This window comes from Wyeomyia smithii, chromosome 2, assembly GCF_029784165.1.
Source record: "Wyeomyia smithii strain HCP4-BCI-WySm-NY-G18 chromosome 2, ASM2978416v1, whole genome shotgun sequence".
Taxonomy (NCBI): Eukaryota; Metazoa; Arthropoda; class Insecta; order Diptera; family Culicidae; genus Wyeomyia; species Wyeomyia smithii.
Window position 1 is genome coordinate 267,534,439 of NC_073695.1, and position 15,909 is coordinate 267,550,347.

Genomic DNA, 15,909 nt, shown 5'->3' on the forward strand with positions numbered 1-15,909 from the left:
ACACCAAATCATTTTTTGCGAGGGGTTTCACCCAACGAACCATGTAGCGTTCCCCCTTCCCCGCGTCCAGCAGAAGCTCTGCGCGACTCATATAAACGAACGCAACAAATAGCGGACGAAATGTGGACACGTTGGATAAAAGAATATATCCCATCAGTAAACCAGAGAACGAAATGGTTCGAAGAATCACGACCTCTCAAGGCAGGAGATTTAGTATATGTTACCGACGGAAACGCAAGGAAATCATGGGTTAGGGGGATTGTAGAGGAGCCAATTGTCTCGAGTGATGGAAGGATTCGACAAGCGTGGGTTCGCACCAAGACGGGATTGATAAAAAGAGGAACCACAACATTGGCGGTGTTGGAAATTAGTGACAGCAACACTGGGCCGGATATAGACCGGACCAGAGTTACGGGCCGGGGGATGTTCGGGACAACACCGTTGGACCACCCGTAGGGTTTACCACAGGGATGATAGCGTCACGGGTTGGTAGCGAAGCGTCACGGGATCAAGGTTGGTAGCCAAGCGTCACGGGATCAGACAGATAGCAAGTGAGATGGCAATCAAAAACGTCAATTAGATAAAATTGCTTAATCACGAAGGAAGGTAATAGTTAGAGGTTAAAAGGTGAAAGTCAAATAAAGTTTAAAAAAAAAGTTTTTTTTTCTACAAGTTCTTGGATTTCGGATCGGTGGTAGTTGCGAAAATTAAGTGGGACTTAATCAGGTATTAAAATTAAAACAAATTAAAATATAATACTGAAATAACGTTACATAAAACAGCACGACAGGACAAACCGAGTTAAAAACCTTGCGGGGGAGAATTTGTAGGATTGACGAGTAAAAGTAAGTCGATAGCTAAAACGTTAACCTAAAGTAAAATAAAACATTGAAATCTTAAAATTTAAAATATAGAAAATCTGGAGTTGATTTGAGACAGAGAGTCGGCTAGGGAAAGATAAGGCGATGAAATCCGCAGGAGGAAGGAAGAAACTAAATGTGAGTTTGTAAAATATTTTTGTTTGTTAAGTTACTAAAATTATTAATAAAATTATAGCTTTGATCTACTTAGAACTAAAAGTGGATTCACGGCTGGTTTCTTGTTCCGAACATCGACCCATATCGATTTTTATTGAAATCCACGGTATTTTAACGTGTTTTGGCATTTAACGTGTGTTGCCATTGAAATGTGTGTGTAAAATAATTAATTTTGGTATGCATGACATGGCAAACCGAAGTGTAAGACACTTGATTTTGTGCTGTGAACTAAAACGCAAGTGTATTCCACGTAGATATGAAATGTTTCATCTATTAGCACAGAAGTAAGTACAGGAAAAAAAATCTCAAAATACAGAAATGTATGTTTTTTGAAACTGAAGGTCGGTATCTAGGTCACATCATCGACCGAAGCGGCCTTCCACCCAATCTGGAGAAGGTGGAAACCCTCGGAAGCTTTCCTGCACCGAGGAACGTGTCTGAGGTACGGTCATTCCATGGCGCTGTAAACTATCACGGCAACTTCGTTCGGACCACCAACGAGCTGCGTCATCCTCTGGGCAAGCTGGGAAGCTGCCAAATATGTTGCAACCAAATTTTGATCTACTACAACCTGGAACCTTCAATCGTTATTGCTACGTTTCATTTTGTTAAATTTTTTTTTCACTATGCTGTGAATCCTAATAACGAGTTGGTGAAAAATTCTTCTACAGAAAGATCTCATTGTTGGAAGTTTATTTTCTACTGAAATGTATGCAACTGAAGCGTTTTCCATAAATAGAAACTATTTCTTCTACGGATTCATTCTACAGAACCACAGTTGTCTCGAGTGTGGAGTGGAAGGAAAAGAACGTTCCCTTCTCTTTAGATTCCGTACGCCATAAAATGTAGCAAACAATTCCCCCGGTGATTATGAACATCCGCCAGCATCTTTTACTCCAACTTCACGATGGGTCACCTGAACAGTAGTTCAAAACTTTAAAACATAATTTATTTAACACTGCTAGGCATCTTTCAGCTGTACTTCCCAAACCTATTGGGGAACAACTTTTATAGCTTTATTATGTCGTTTTTTTATGGCCGAAGCTTTCTTCGCCCGCGCGCACCGCTCCGAGCTGTAGTGCAATTTTCAAAGGGAGAAAGGAAACGCTGCTTCACGGAAGAGGGAGTAAAAAAACTGCACTGTACTATATGTTTCTGTGAGAAAAATGCGCCGGGTTATTTCCGCTACATCCGTGGTTGCATTCGTGCCACGGTAGGTACCTACAACGATTCACGAGCACAACATATTACACAAGAGTAGCGGAAGTGCTATTCTTCGGATGCATAGAAACGCCATTCAAGACGTTGATGATGTTTGAATTCGCTGAAGCGATTTTTGATTTTCCCCTTATTTCATACGGGTTTTCTTGTTGTGGTAGAGAAAATCCTGCGCCGCACTGCCGTGGAATTTGTGGAGGAGTGTTTTATTAGACTGTTAGATTGGATCCCAACGCCATTAGCCTTGCATGGCTATAGCCCAAAATTGCGCTATTAAGTTGTAAATGGAATTGTGGCCAAGCCAAAACTAGATTGACGCTAGAGAAAGTATAAAAAAGCCACTGCCGGTTGGGCACAACAATTGGATTTTAGATGGTAAGATTTTATCGAAGGATTTCTGCGTGCTGTAATTGAAGAATAGTAATAAACTCCAGCTCTCGAAAAATTTTGTTGCCGGTTCGGAGCTTTCGAGTGAGATTGATTGATCCTGAACTCGAAATGGTCTTTCGGAAATGAAATGTGCTTCGTGGGCGCAAGTTACGACTCATCCGGCAAAAATATGTTGCAATCAAAACTTTGTTCCAATCACGCGAGAGTTCGTTCTTTCAATCCCGTTTGACAGGACTGGATTTTGCTGGTTTGCACATCAGGCACCCGGTAACATCACCAAAAAGACACAGCAGCGGCTGATAGTTCACGTTTTCTGGTTATTTTATTGTTCTTTGCACAAAGTTTACCCCGGATGGTTCCTCCCGGGTACGATTTGGAATTTATTTCAATTACGGTTTATTCTCGGGTCCGGCAGAAGTGGGCGCCTTCCGGCGAAAACGCAATTTATCCTTATCCCCCGTTGGGATCCTTTGTTGGCAATGATGTGTCGAAGCCAGAGCGGAAGAAGACTGAAAATTACTCATCACTGGGAGGCCACTGGCGCCACCGGAAATGGCGGCAGTCAGACCGAAGGTGTAAACGATCAAATTACGATTTTTACGACGTCGTTTTAGAAAATGGGCACGTCACGGTGTGTATGTGTGTTTTCAGCAGTAAAACCTAATGGAAACATTTTTATTTACCCATCAGCAGTTGATCCATTCAAGGATGGTTTTTTTACTACTGCACGCGAGTTGGATTCGTTTTGTGATTTCAGTGATTTCTAGATTTCAGTGCATTGCGAGATTTTATACTCGTAATTATTTGGTGTTTTAACACCAATTCACTCGCTTATTCGGTATCACTCTATGAAATGTGAGTGGAACCTTGTAACTGTGGTTACAACAAGAAAAGTCTTTTTTTCCTCTTACTAAACTGTCTAGATAGAATATGGATGGCTTCTCAAAACTATCGTAGGACGGCACAAATAAAAGAAAATTTGATGGATGTACTGAAGGAGAGGTAACTAAGGGAGGTGTGACATTTATTTCTTGTGTCAATGCGTCCGGTACACTTATGCTCAGGATTGAAAAACGGGAAAATGCCATCCAGCATTCATAAACATTTAGCTTACTGTTGTTTACGATAGATCAAAGAACGTGTGAATTTTCCGTAAGTGATTCCACGAAAAAATGAATCGAATCAAATCCATTTTTTTCGATAACTACCTTCATATGTCGCACACGAACATTTTGTTTCCAATGATTTATTGAGTCCAATACAACAAAAGAGTTTCACGAATCCAACAGAAAGCGTCGAGAGAGATGGTGCAATCGGAACAATATTGTATTTTATTAAAAAATAGTTGAAGAGGTTGTTTATAAGACACGACCGACCGCAGAGGTAACGTTGAATACGCCAACCTGGGCATCAATCTTGGGCCAGCCAAACTCAACCACAGGGATAGCCGGAGTAACAGTGAGTGTCGACCAAACAGAGGGATTGCGAGGCGACAGCTGATGTCATAGGAGATTAAACGCCAACCTGTCTCATGTCAATGTATTTCTTGGAATAGGTTTGGGAATACACTCAATTGAGGTTAATTCATTTCATAGTCTCTTTGCTCCAGATGACGTTTACCTCTGTAGCCTGCACCGTGGTTTCACTTGCTGTCGTATCCAAAACAAGAATGAAATTGAATTGTTTTGAGCCTGTCTTATGTATCAAGTAGCAGAAAGATATCTTAATTTAGGCAGTGACTACGAAGAGGCTATAGACAATGGCAAATAGTGCATTCCCCTATGATATAACAGTTCAAATAACAATTTTCTGCATTTTACGATAGCGTAGATAATTTTACAACTGATTGCTGCAATAAGTAAGACTTGCGAGAAAAATTATGCGATTCAGGCTCACTAGCTCAGAAATTCTTCAGATAAACTTTAAGGATAATTGTGTTTGTCAATGCCATTTATTGACAACTGAATTTTTTTTTTAATTTGCAAATTTTTATTTTGTTTTGAATGATTTACAGTGATAATTGAATACTACATGAGGTGATTTATTAACAATTATATATGAAAATTTTAATCGCTATACTGCTAGTCATGCACACGCTATATAGCAAACCACGCACGCTTTTAGCAAGTCACACTCGATATAAACATGCACACACGCGCTACAGACATACACACAGAGCCGGATTTAAGGGGGGGCCCTCACAAAACGAGAAAAAGTTTTTTTCGCTATCAAAAATGAGATTCAATCAAAATTTTAATTTACAGCAAGAAAATTTAAGCAGACCATTCCAATCTGAAACTTTCCTTCAGTGTTATTTTTTCGCGAGCGCCAATATCACAACTACATCCATAAAAGTTCACCTTTAATTCTCGTGGAATAACACACATTAATACACTATTTTTTCTTCTGAATTGAATATTTTCAAAAAGGAACTTTCAACGAGGCGATAACAGTCAGAGAACTAGAATTTCCCTTGTTTAATAGTTAGTTCATTTTAACCGCAATGAGGTTAACAACTTAAATTTTTTTGAAAAAGCACATGCTTTGTATAATGTGCGTGTAAAGTGGGAAATTTATAGGAAGTATGGCGGAGGTGAAGGTTGGTAAACGGCTGGGCATTGCGTACCAGCAGTACACCCGTACTAGTTGGCATAAAATAGACCCCAGTGTGGCCCATAGCATAATGCCCAGCAACTCCTATCCCTACCTCCACGTGGTACCGACTGGGATACGAGCAACCAAGAGAAGATCGGTGAACCGGTGGGAACTTGGTCGTATGCTGACAGGGAAGGGGGAGTTGTTCTCCTTGGAGAGCAGCTTGCCTGAGCGTCTGTTCCCCAGGTCAGGGGCGGCTCAAACAGCGACTGATCCGGAGCGGACGGCTGAACTATAGAATGCGGTGTCTCGCCAGCTACACCCAAGACGGCAGCCCCGTCGCGAGACTAGGCATCGCAGCCCTAGTAAGGCAGCATGCTGAAAATAAGCATACTACGAACAATCCAGAAAATGATACGAATCGGAACAGTCGGTATAGACCTAGGCAAACGAAAAAGGACAACGATTGGAAACTTGGTACTTGGAATGTTAGGACTCTGCTCGAACCGGCACGCGTGGGCATCTTGGCCAGAGAGCTACGGAAGGCAAAAGTGGAGGTAGCAGCCATACAAGAGGTGCGTTGGCCCAAAACCGGGGAACGTGAATTCCGGGCGGTCGATCCGACCGCGGGCACTTCTTTCAAGTATCACATCTACTACAGTGGCGGCGATAGAGCGGAACGGGGCGTCGGTTTCGTACTACTTGGAAACCAAAAGAAGCGTGTTATTAGGTGGAGGCCTATTAATGACCGTCTATGCGTATTGAGGATCAAGGGCAGATTCTTCAATTACAGCCTTATCAACGTGTACGCGCCGACAAACGATAAAACCGATGACGTAAAGGAGGAGTTCTATGAGCTCCTCGAGAAAACGTATGGAGAGTGCCCACAACACGATATAAAGATCGTCATCGGAGATACGAACGCATAAGTCGGACGAGAGGAGTTCTTGATTGGTAGGGAAAGCCTTCACTCTACCACCAACGACAACGGCTTGAGGCTAGTGAACTTCACCGCGGCCAGGGGAATGGCCATCTGTAGCACCCATTTTGCACGTCTGAATATTCGGAAGCACACCTGGAGACACCCCAACGGAGAGGCCTGCTCCCAGATCGACCACATGCTGATCGACGGCCGGCACTTCTCAGACGTCATAGATGTGCGGTCCTTTCGAGAGCCAAACATCGACTCGGATCACTATCTCGTGGTAGGCAAGATTCGCGCCCGGTTGTCCAATGTATTTAAATCGAGATCGGCAAAGAAGATACATCTGGACATCCAGAGGTTATCAGCGGAAGGAGTTGCTGCAGAGTATACTCGGAAAGTTGATAGACGGATCGGTGGACCAGCTGGAGTAGACCTGAACGAACAGTGGAAGCACATCCATGATGCGGTCAGCGAAACAGCGCGAGAGGTGATAGGCATGACAACGGGAACCACGCCTAGTGGGTGGTTCGATGCTGAGTGCCCAGAGGTGACGGAGGATAAGAATCGAGCCTACGCCAACACGTTAGTAGCAGCTAATCGTGTAACGCGTCAGATGCGGGAGAAATACCGGGAGGCAAGAGCTGCCGAAAAGAGGCTTCATCGCCGTTAGAAACGTGAGCACTACGATCGCGTTCCCGCGGAGGCGAAGAATTGCTTCACCAGGCACGACACGAGGAGCCTCTATAGAACGATCAACGGAATCAGGAACCGGACCGTGCCAGTACCCGCCATGTGCAATGACAGGGAGGGGAACCTGATTACCTATGAATCGCAGGTGGCCAGGCGTTGGAAGCAACATTTCGAAGTGGTGTTGAACGGCGAGGAAGGGAGGAGAGTCGTCGAGGGGAACAGGGTAGAAATTGGGGAAGACGGACAAGCTGTGGACCCAGCAACATTGGACGAGGTGAAGAATGCTTGCAAAGAGCTAAAAAACAACAAAGCCGCTGGGAAGGACGGCTTACCGACCGAACTTTTCAAAGTTGGGAGCGAGCGGCTGTGTAGTGCAATTCACCAGATTATCCTAAGGGTATGGTCTGAGGAACAACTACCTACGGACTGGTTGGAAGGACTCATATGCCCTATCTACAAGAAGGGACATAGATTCGAGTGTAGTAATTATCCAGGCATAACCCTCCTCAATTTCGCTTACAAAATTCTACCCCGTATCCTGTTCCAGCGACTGAGGCCGTTGCGGGAAGCCTTTGTTGGCGAATACCAATGCGGTTTTCGAGTGTGGCGATCTACAACGGACCAGATGTTCACTTTGAGACAGATCCTCGACAAGTTTCGAGAACACAACCCGCAGACACATCACCGTTTATAGACTTTCGAGCGGCGTACGATACAGTGAAACGCAACGAGCTGTGGCAAATAATGCTAGAACATGGTTTCCCAACTAAACTGATTAAACTGATACGTGCGACGCTCGACGGTTTCACATCATGCGTCAGGACAGCGGGCGAATTTTCGGACGCGTTTGTGACGTTAGATGGTCTGAAGCAAGGGGATGGGCTCTCGAACTTGCTGTTCAACATAGCTTTGGAAGGTGCGATACGAAGGGCAGGTGTGCAGAGGAGCGGCACCATCATCACTAAGTCTCACATGCTTCTGGGCTTTGCGGACGACATTGATATAATTGGTGTTAACCGTAGAGGAGGCCTTTACGGCTCTCAAAAGGGAAGCTACGAGAATTGGACTCACCATAAACACTGCCAAAACGAAGTACATGGTGGCGGGCAGAGAGCGTGTTAGTTCTACGGGTGTTGGTGCTGCGGTGGAGATGGGATACTTTCGAAGTGGTCGACGAATTTATTTATCTTGGTACTCTCGTGACATGTGACAACGAAGTGAGCCGCGAGGTGAAGAGGCGGATTGCGGCGGCGAATAGGACTAATTACGGATTGCGTAGCCAGCTTAGGTCCCGTAGCCTACAGATCCGTACGAAATTTGCGCTCTATAGGACTCTGATCCTCCCGGTGGCGCTCTACGGACACGAATCGTAGACGTGGAAGGAGGCCGATCGACGAGCGCTTGGGGTCTTCGAGCGTAGAATCCTGCGATTAATACTCGGAGGCAAACTAGAGAACGGGGTGTGGCGCAGGCGCATGAATCACGAGCTGTACGAAGTATACAAACACGCTGATATTGTCAAGCTGATGAAACGCGGCAGGTTACAGTGGGCTGGCCATGTAGCACGAATGGCGGATGAGCAACCGGCAAAGATAATATTTAGTAGAGAACCGGATAGAGGCCGACGACTTCGAGGCAGACCGCGCACGCGCTGGATGTGTGCTGTCAACGAGGATGCCAGAGCAGCGAGTGTAAGGGGAGACTGGAGAGTAGCAGCCCAAGACCGAGTTTTGTGGAGACATATTCTGGATTCGGCATAGGATCTTAATGATCTGTCGCCATAAAAGTGAGTAAGTATGGCGGAGGTGAAAAGCATATCACCCAATGTCGTACTTGCCAACGTTATGGCCATGGTTTCAAATTCTGTAACATGGACCAAAATGTCTTAATTGTGGAGACTCTTCTCACAAAAAGGACACATGTCCTGTGAAAAGGAGTAAAAATTTTCGCTGTGCGAATTGTAACGGCAACCATATGTCAATTTTTTATCAATGCCCAGTCCGTTTAGCAATTGTTAAGGCAAGGCAAGGCAAGGTAAACAAAATTCAATTTCTCAATTAAAACCAACTTCAAAACAAAATTCTCCAAGCGTACAAGTGACGCACAGTTTACCTACTCCTTTGCATACCCGTTTAACTTATGCACAGGTTACAGGTAGTTCGAACATTATACCGCCTAATGTTGGTAGTTCGAAAATGACCGTGAGTATGGGTAAATAAAACACGCTAGAAAATAATTGTACACCTATTACTCCAGCTAATATTGTCAACTGCCTGGGGCCTATTACGGCAGGTAAACTTTCTTTTTTGCAACAGGCAATGTTCGATCTTATAAACGCCATGTTGCAGGCAAAATCAATGTTCGAAGCCATTCAAATAGGCACAAATTTTACTATTAAAATTGTTTCTAATTTAAAATTTAGCAATGATTTTGAATAAAACAATTAAAATAATAAATTGGAATGCTCGCTCATTGAAGGCCAATGAGAATGAGCTTTTTAATTTTTTCAACAGTAAATAATGTGCATATTGCAATTATTACTGAAACATTGTTGAAACCTAAGATAAAATTGAAATATGATCCCAATTACGTGGTTCATAGATATGATAGGATTCAGGGTTCCGGCGGTGGAGTTGCAATTGTTATTCATCGCCGAATCAAACATCGTGCTCTTCCCCATCTTGAGACGAAAGTTATTGAAACTTTGGGAATTGAAGTTCAAACTAAACTTGGGATTTTATTTATTGCCGCAGCATATTTACCATTTCAATGCACACGCGAGCACAAAAATTATGTTAAAGGTGATTTACAAAAACTCACCAGAAATCGTTCGAAATTTTTTATAATCGGCGATTTTAACGCTAAACATCGATCATGGAATAATTCTCAAAGTAATTCCAATGGCAAAATTTTATTCAATGATTGATCAGGATACTATTTTATTTTGTCTCCGAATAGTCCTACATGCTTTTCTTCTGTGAGAAACCCTTCAACAATTGATTTGGTGCTAACAGATCAAAGTCACGTATGTAGTGATTTGATCACACATGCTGACTTTGATTCTGACCATCTTCCAATAACTTTTTTTTTATCACATGAATCAGTTTTAAACCCTATGAGCTCTGTTTTTAATTATAACAAAGCTAATTGGGAAAGATACAAAAATTATATTGAGAGAAATTTCAATAATGAGCTTGATTTGCAAAACGAAGTGAATATTGATTCCGCTTTGGAAGCATTGAATTGTGCAATTGTTGATGCCAGGAATTATTCTGTTCCAAAGGCTCAAGTGAAATTTGATTCACCAATAATTGACGAAAATCTTCAACTTCTAATTCGTTTGAAAAATGTCCGCAGACGTCAATATCAACGTTCTCGTGACCCTGTTTTTAAAACTATTTATAAAGATTTACAGAAAGAGATTAAACATAGATTTACTCTTCTGAGAAATCAAAATTTTGAGACTAAAGTTGAAAAATTGAAACCATATTCAAAACCATTTTGGAAGCTGTCGAAGATTCTTAAGAAACCTTCAAAGCCTATTCCAGTTTTAAAAGATGGTGAACGTTTTCTTGTATCCAATGAACAAAAGGCTTAAAGACTTGCTCAGCAGTTTGAGAGTGTTCATAACTCAAATTTGAATTTTGTGAGTCCAATTGAAAATGAAGTCACACGTCAATTTTATTTAATTTCTTCCCAGAATTTTTCACCTGCAGAAATAATTGAAACTAACTTGAATGAGATTAAATCAATTATTAAAAATTTCAAAAATATGAAAGCACCTGGTGACGATGGAATCTTTAATATACTAATCAAATATCTCCCTGAGAGCACACTGGAAATTTTAGTGAAAATTTTCAATTGCTGCTTCAAAATTGCATATTTTCCCAAATTATGGAAAAATGCAAAAATTACTCCCATTTTAAAACCGGATAAGAACCCAGCTGAAGTTTCAAGTTATCGACCAATCAGTTTGCTTTCTTCAATAAGTAAACTGTTTGAGAGAATTATTCTTAACAGAATGATGTCACACATCAACGAAAATTCAATTTTTGCAAATGAACAGTTTGGATTTCGCTATGGGCATTCCACAACTCATCAATTGCTCAGAGTTACTAATATGATACGAGCTAACAAATCTGAAGGTTATTCCACTGGAGCTGCTCTTCTAGACATAGAAAAAGCATTCGACAGTGTTTGGCATACAGGTTTGATTGCGAAATTGCAAACTTTTAATTTTCCAATTTTCCTAATCAAAATTTTAAAAAATTATCTTACTGATCGAGCTCTGCAGGTTGTCTATCGGAATTCGAAATCTGATAGATTTCCTGTCAGAGCAGGTGTACCTCAAGGTTCAGTCTTGGGTCCAGTCCTGTACAACATATTCACTTCAGATCTTCCTGATTTGCCTCCAGGATGCACAAAGTCATTGTTCTGCGATGACACAAGCATTTCCGTAAAAGGAAAAAATCTTCGTGTCATATGCAGTCGATTGCAGAAAAGTTTAGATATTTTTCTTCCTACTTGCAAAAGTGGAAAATCTCTCCCAATGCTTCTAAAACTCAAATGATAATTTTTCCGCATAAGCCTAGGGCTTCTTTCCTCAAGCCAAACAATAATCACGTTGTCAAGATGAATGGGGTTATTTTAAGTTGGTCTGACAAGGTTAAGTACTTGTGACTAATTTATGATAAAAAACTTATTTTCAAAGAGCACATTGAGAGTATACAAGCCAAGTGCATCAAATATACGAGATGTTTATATCCTCTCATTAACAGGAATTCTAAACTTTGCTTAAAGAACAAACTTTTGATTTACAAACAAATTTTAAGAATGCTTTATGCTGTACCGATCTGTTCAAGTTGCTGTTCAACAAGGAAGAAAACGCTCCAAAGGATTCAGAATAAAATTCTGAAAATGATTTTGAAGCGTCTCCTTGGTTTGGTACACTCGAATTACGAAGATTTACTGGTGTTGACCCATTAGAAGCTATGTCAAATAAAATTATTAACAATTTTCGACAAAAATCGTTGCAATCCTCAATTGCTACGATAAGGTCAAATCCCCCCCTTAAAAAAAACACACACTATTTGTATCGAACCAGCGCGCATGGGAGGTAAAGCAGAGAAAGAAAATAATCCACAAGTTTTTTAATACATTGCTGTTGATTCCAAATTAAAATAAGCTTACTTGTCCAAATCAGAGAAACCAGATGGTAGGTTTTTTTTTGAGATATCAAGAAAATTTTTTCGGATTTCGACGGTCAGATCCCGCTGTAAACAGTAAGCAAGTATGGAATTTATTATTACATTTGTTTAAAATGTGAAATCGCCACAAAACCCCGCGTGTATATCAAAGTGGAGCTCAAAAAAGAAGATTACATGAAAAAACAATCAAAAACTCGTTAGTGCCTTGCAAAAATTATTTTATTTGAGGATTTTTTTGAGCCTAATACCCCGTTCAACTTAACTGCATATTACCTGATATCAGGCAATTCGTGCTGTCGGAGCCATATCACCATGTCATATCCATATCATCTGATATCCCATACTGTCGAGCTGACATTGGATAACACCTCGGTTACATGGTATCGCGGATATTATGTTTGCAAACCAATAAAACCAGATTTGCAGCAGTTGGCAACACGGCCAAAAGACATTTGACGCAACCCTACAAATTTCGAAATTCCCGTTGCATGCGAAATAGAAGGAAGGCATTATTTTTACTCTTCTCATCCCGCACATTTTGACAATTGCATATGAGAGTTCGCGTTGGTTCGAGCCAACTAGCTGAAATCTCTATCCTAATTACATTGCTCTTGTTGTCTTGTTTTGGCCTTGACTTGTTTTTGTTTTCTTCTCTCTTCAATTACCAAAGTAAATGTCAAACCATATCTGTAGAGTAAACACCCGAAGTGATATCTGATATCATCTGGCGATATCAGGTGATATGCGGCGTAGTCTGAACAAGGCATAATGATCTCGAACGCAACTGAAGAAAGGTCTTTTTCGAAGATGAAGATGATTCAAAATAGGTAGCGTACGACTATGGATAATGAAGAACGTCAAACTTAGCATTGTTAAGTTGAGAGTACGATATTCTGAAGGAGTTGAATGTTGATTATTTAATTAATAAGTTCTCTGAAAAAAAAAACGTTTTGTTTTATTTTGGGGCCCCCACTGTAAACTGGGCCCCGGGCCCCCACAATCGTAAATCCGGCTCTGCATACATACACGCCATAAACATACACACACGCTATACAGCTAGTCACACACGCTATATAGCAAGCCTAGCAAAGCTAGGGACACTCGCTACAGGTATTTACACACGTCATGTGCACACACCCTATACATACGCTGGATGATGGTGGCTTCTCAAACCACCTGGCGGTGCGAGCCTCTTTCAGTTTCGGGTTGTATTCACCCAACGATATCTGAATTGGATTACCGCTGGTGAGGTCCAACTCAGATCGAAGGGAAACCGAACTGAAAGAGGTAGGAACTGCAGCTAACCACTACCACCGCCGCTGTTGCCCGCTGCTGATCCACTTCGCCTACTGCCATCGGTGTTGATGTGAGCTGCTGCTGTCTGCTGCTAGTAAACTGATTTGCTTGAGAAAAAACAGTCTCTTATATAGCCAGAAGAGTGCATTCCCGGCTAACTAGGTACTCCATTCTGTCGTCCTTTTTAGGGAAAGGCAGCAAGCGACCAATCAAAAGTCGACATTTGCGTTTCGACAATGTTCAACAATTTTCAATATTACAATAGTTTGAACAATCAGATTACAATTTTCTGCATTTGGACGGGTGCTTAAATGATTTTCCAATCGATTGCTGCAAAAATGACAGAAATCGGTTGGAAACTGACTCGGTTTAAAACCTTTTGAAATTGGACAATTTTTGTGACGCTCTCGATGTTTTCGGTTTTGAAATCGGATCCCTGTATTGAAATTAGGTCCCTGTAAGTGTTGCCGTAAGACGTATTCTACGTCAAAAGGTATTAACGCGGTTTCTGAACTCTTTTTACGCGCTATCTATGTAACAAGTTGTTGTTAAAAAAAATTGTGGAAGTTCTCATCTTACAATGTGAGAAGTGCATTAAAAAGTAGTCGTAAAAATATGAAACTTGAGAGTATTAGGTTGAGAGAAAAACAAAACGGGATTAGAAAAACAGTGGTTTGGCGCGCTCACATCGCCCACTCTCAATGCAGGTTGCGTTGCAGTAGAGATATGTGTGCCGGAGAATTTCGAAGAGAGATTAGGAGAGAACAACGTAAAAGTATAAGTGTTTCCTGTTATCTTTAGCGATACCGCTTACCGTGCAACGCATGTGCTGTGTTAACACCGCTGGGCATCAATCTTGGGCCAGCCAAACTCAATCACAGGGATAGCTGGAGTGACAGTGTGTGTCGACCAACCAGAGGGATTGCGAGGCGACAGCTGATGTCAGACGAGATTAAACAAATAGAAAAATGACGATAAAGAATGACGATAGCGAGCGTGGATTATTAAGATTAATAATATTGCTTGAAATTTCTGAAAGATGTTACATTGATTATTGCAGTGGTTATAAATTGTAGAAATGGTATGTACGAGTTGGATAACATAACAAAAAATCTAGCCGCAAGTTTGCTTACAGTATACAAATTAGCGCGGTGCAAATACCTATTGCCGAATAACCTGAAAAAATACATGAAATAATAGAAAAGTTGTAAGTACGAAAAAACTGAAGGTATGTAAAGATTAATTAATACGTTTACCAGGAAAACGAAAGGAAGAAAAAAGCAGGAATAAAAGCAAACGAAGGTTCGAGTGGAAAAGATCTATAGTGTGCAGGAAGACCAGGAAAGGAAACTAAATGTTGTTAGATTTATTGAACTATGAATTAGGCAAAATCACATTATGAAAACCTTTTAAGTTTGAGCTTTACTAATAAAAGGCTGCTTCGAAAAATAGTTATAGTTTATTTCTTCACCAAAAAAAAGTGCTGGTACTAGACGCCTTGTTTTCCGTAAGAGAAACTACGACGATTGCATGGCAGCGGAGTGAGTAGCCAAAAAAAAAGAAAAGAATAACGATAAAATTTTCAAAGCCAATAAATAAAAAGCTAAAAAAGGACGCGAGAAAAATCAAAAAGGTCAACTCAACACAGCAGCGCACAGTGGGACGAAATCAAAAATAAAAGTACATTGGTGTTTGTGATAAAACACATGGTTTTAGCGTTTCGATGTCTTCTAGCAAGTTTCTCAGTTTTATTAGTACTTTATTTGGCTGGTTAAATGTTTTGTTTTTGTTTAATTTTTTGTTTAAGTATACATTAAAATAATAAAAAAAATTTTTTTATTTCTTGATGAACTTGGTAACTTTCTTCCGACACATTGTAGAACTTGCTATTTAAAGCAAGTTTGTAGAACATTGGAAAATTCCATCTCTCAACCTGACAAAGTTGTAAGGTATAAAAGTAAAGCACCCCTTTAAATGTGTTTTTGGGTGATAACGCTCTTATCTTAATTTTGCCATTGTTCAAGTGTTTTTTTAGAAAAAGTGTATCGCTATCTCTTAATTTAGAGGAGTTATGTCTGTTTTTGCAATTTTATGACCCAATTTTCAAGAGAACATAACTTGCGGAAAGGTAGATATTAGCAGCTACTTTCAGTTTCATTTTATTCGGATACTTATTCCCTCCAGTTGTGTATATATACATCGTACTGGAATCGGAGGGGATTCATAGTAATTTTTCGGAAATTAAGTTGCAACTTTTCTGGAATTTGAACATTTCTCAATCTTTTTTTTCAAATCAGACAATCGGTGCCCGTAAATGAGTAAGCCATGGACGTTTGGTGATTTGACAAGTGCTCGAAATTTTAAAAGAATTGTTTAAATGTGTAACATTAAAAATCCGAGTTGTTTGACGTCTGGTTAAAGTCAGATTCGCGAGTGCAATGTGGAGAGGATTGCATGGCTTCCGTAAGAAGCCGCATTCTGATGAGTGACCCCGATTCTTAACATGACCGCAGTAACAGTCGCACAAGCTTTCTTCAATGGATGGATTGCA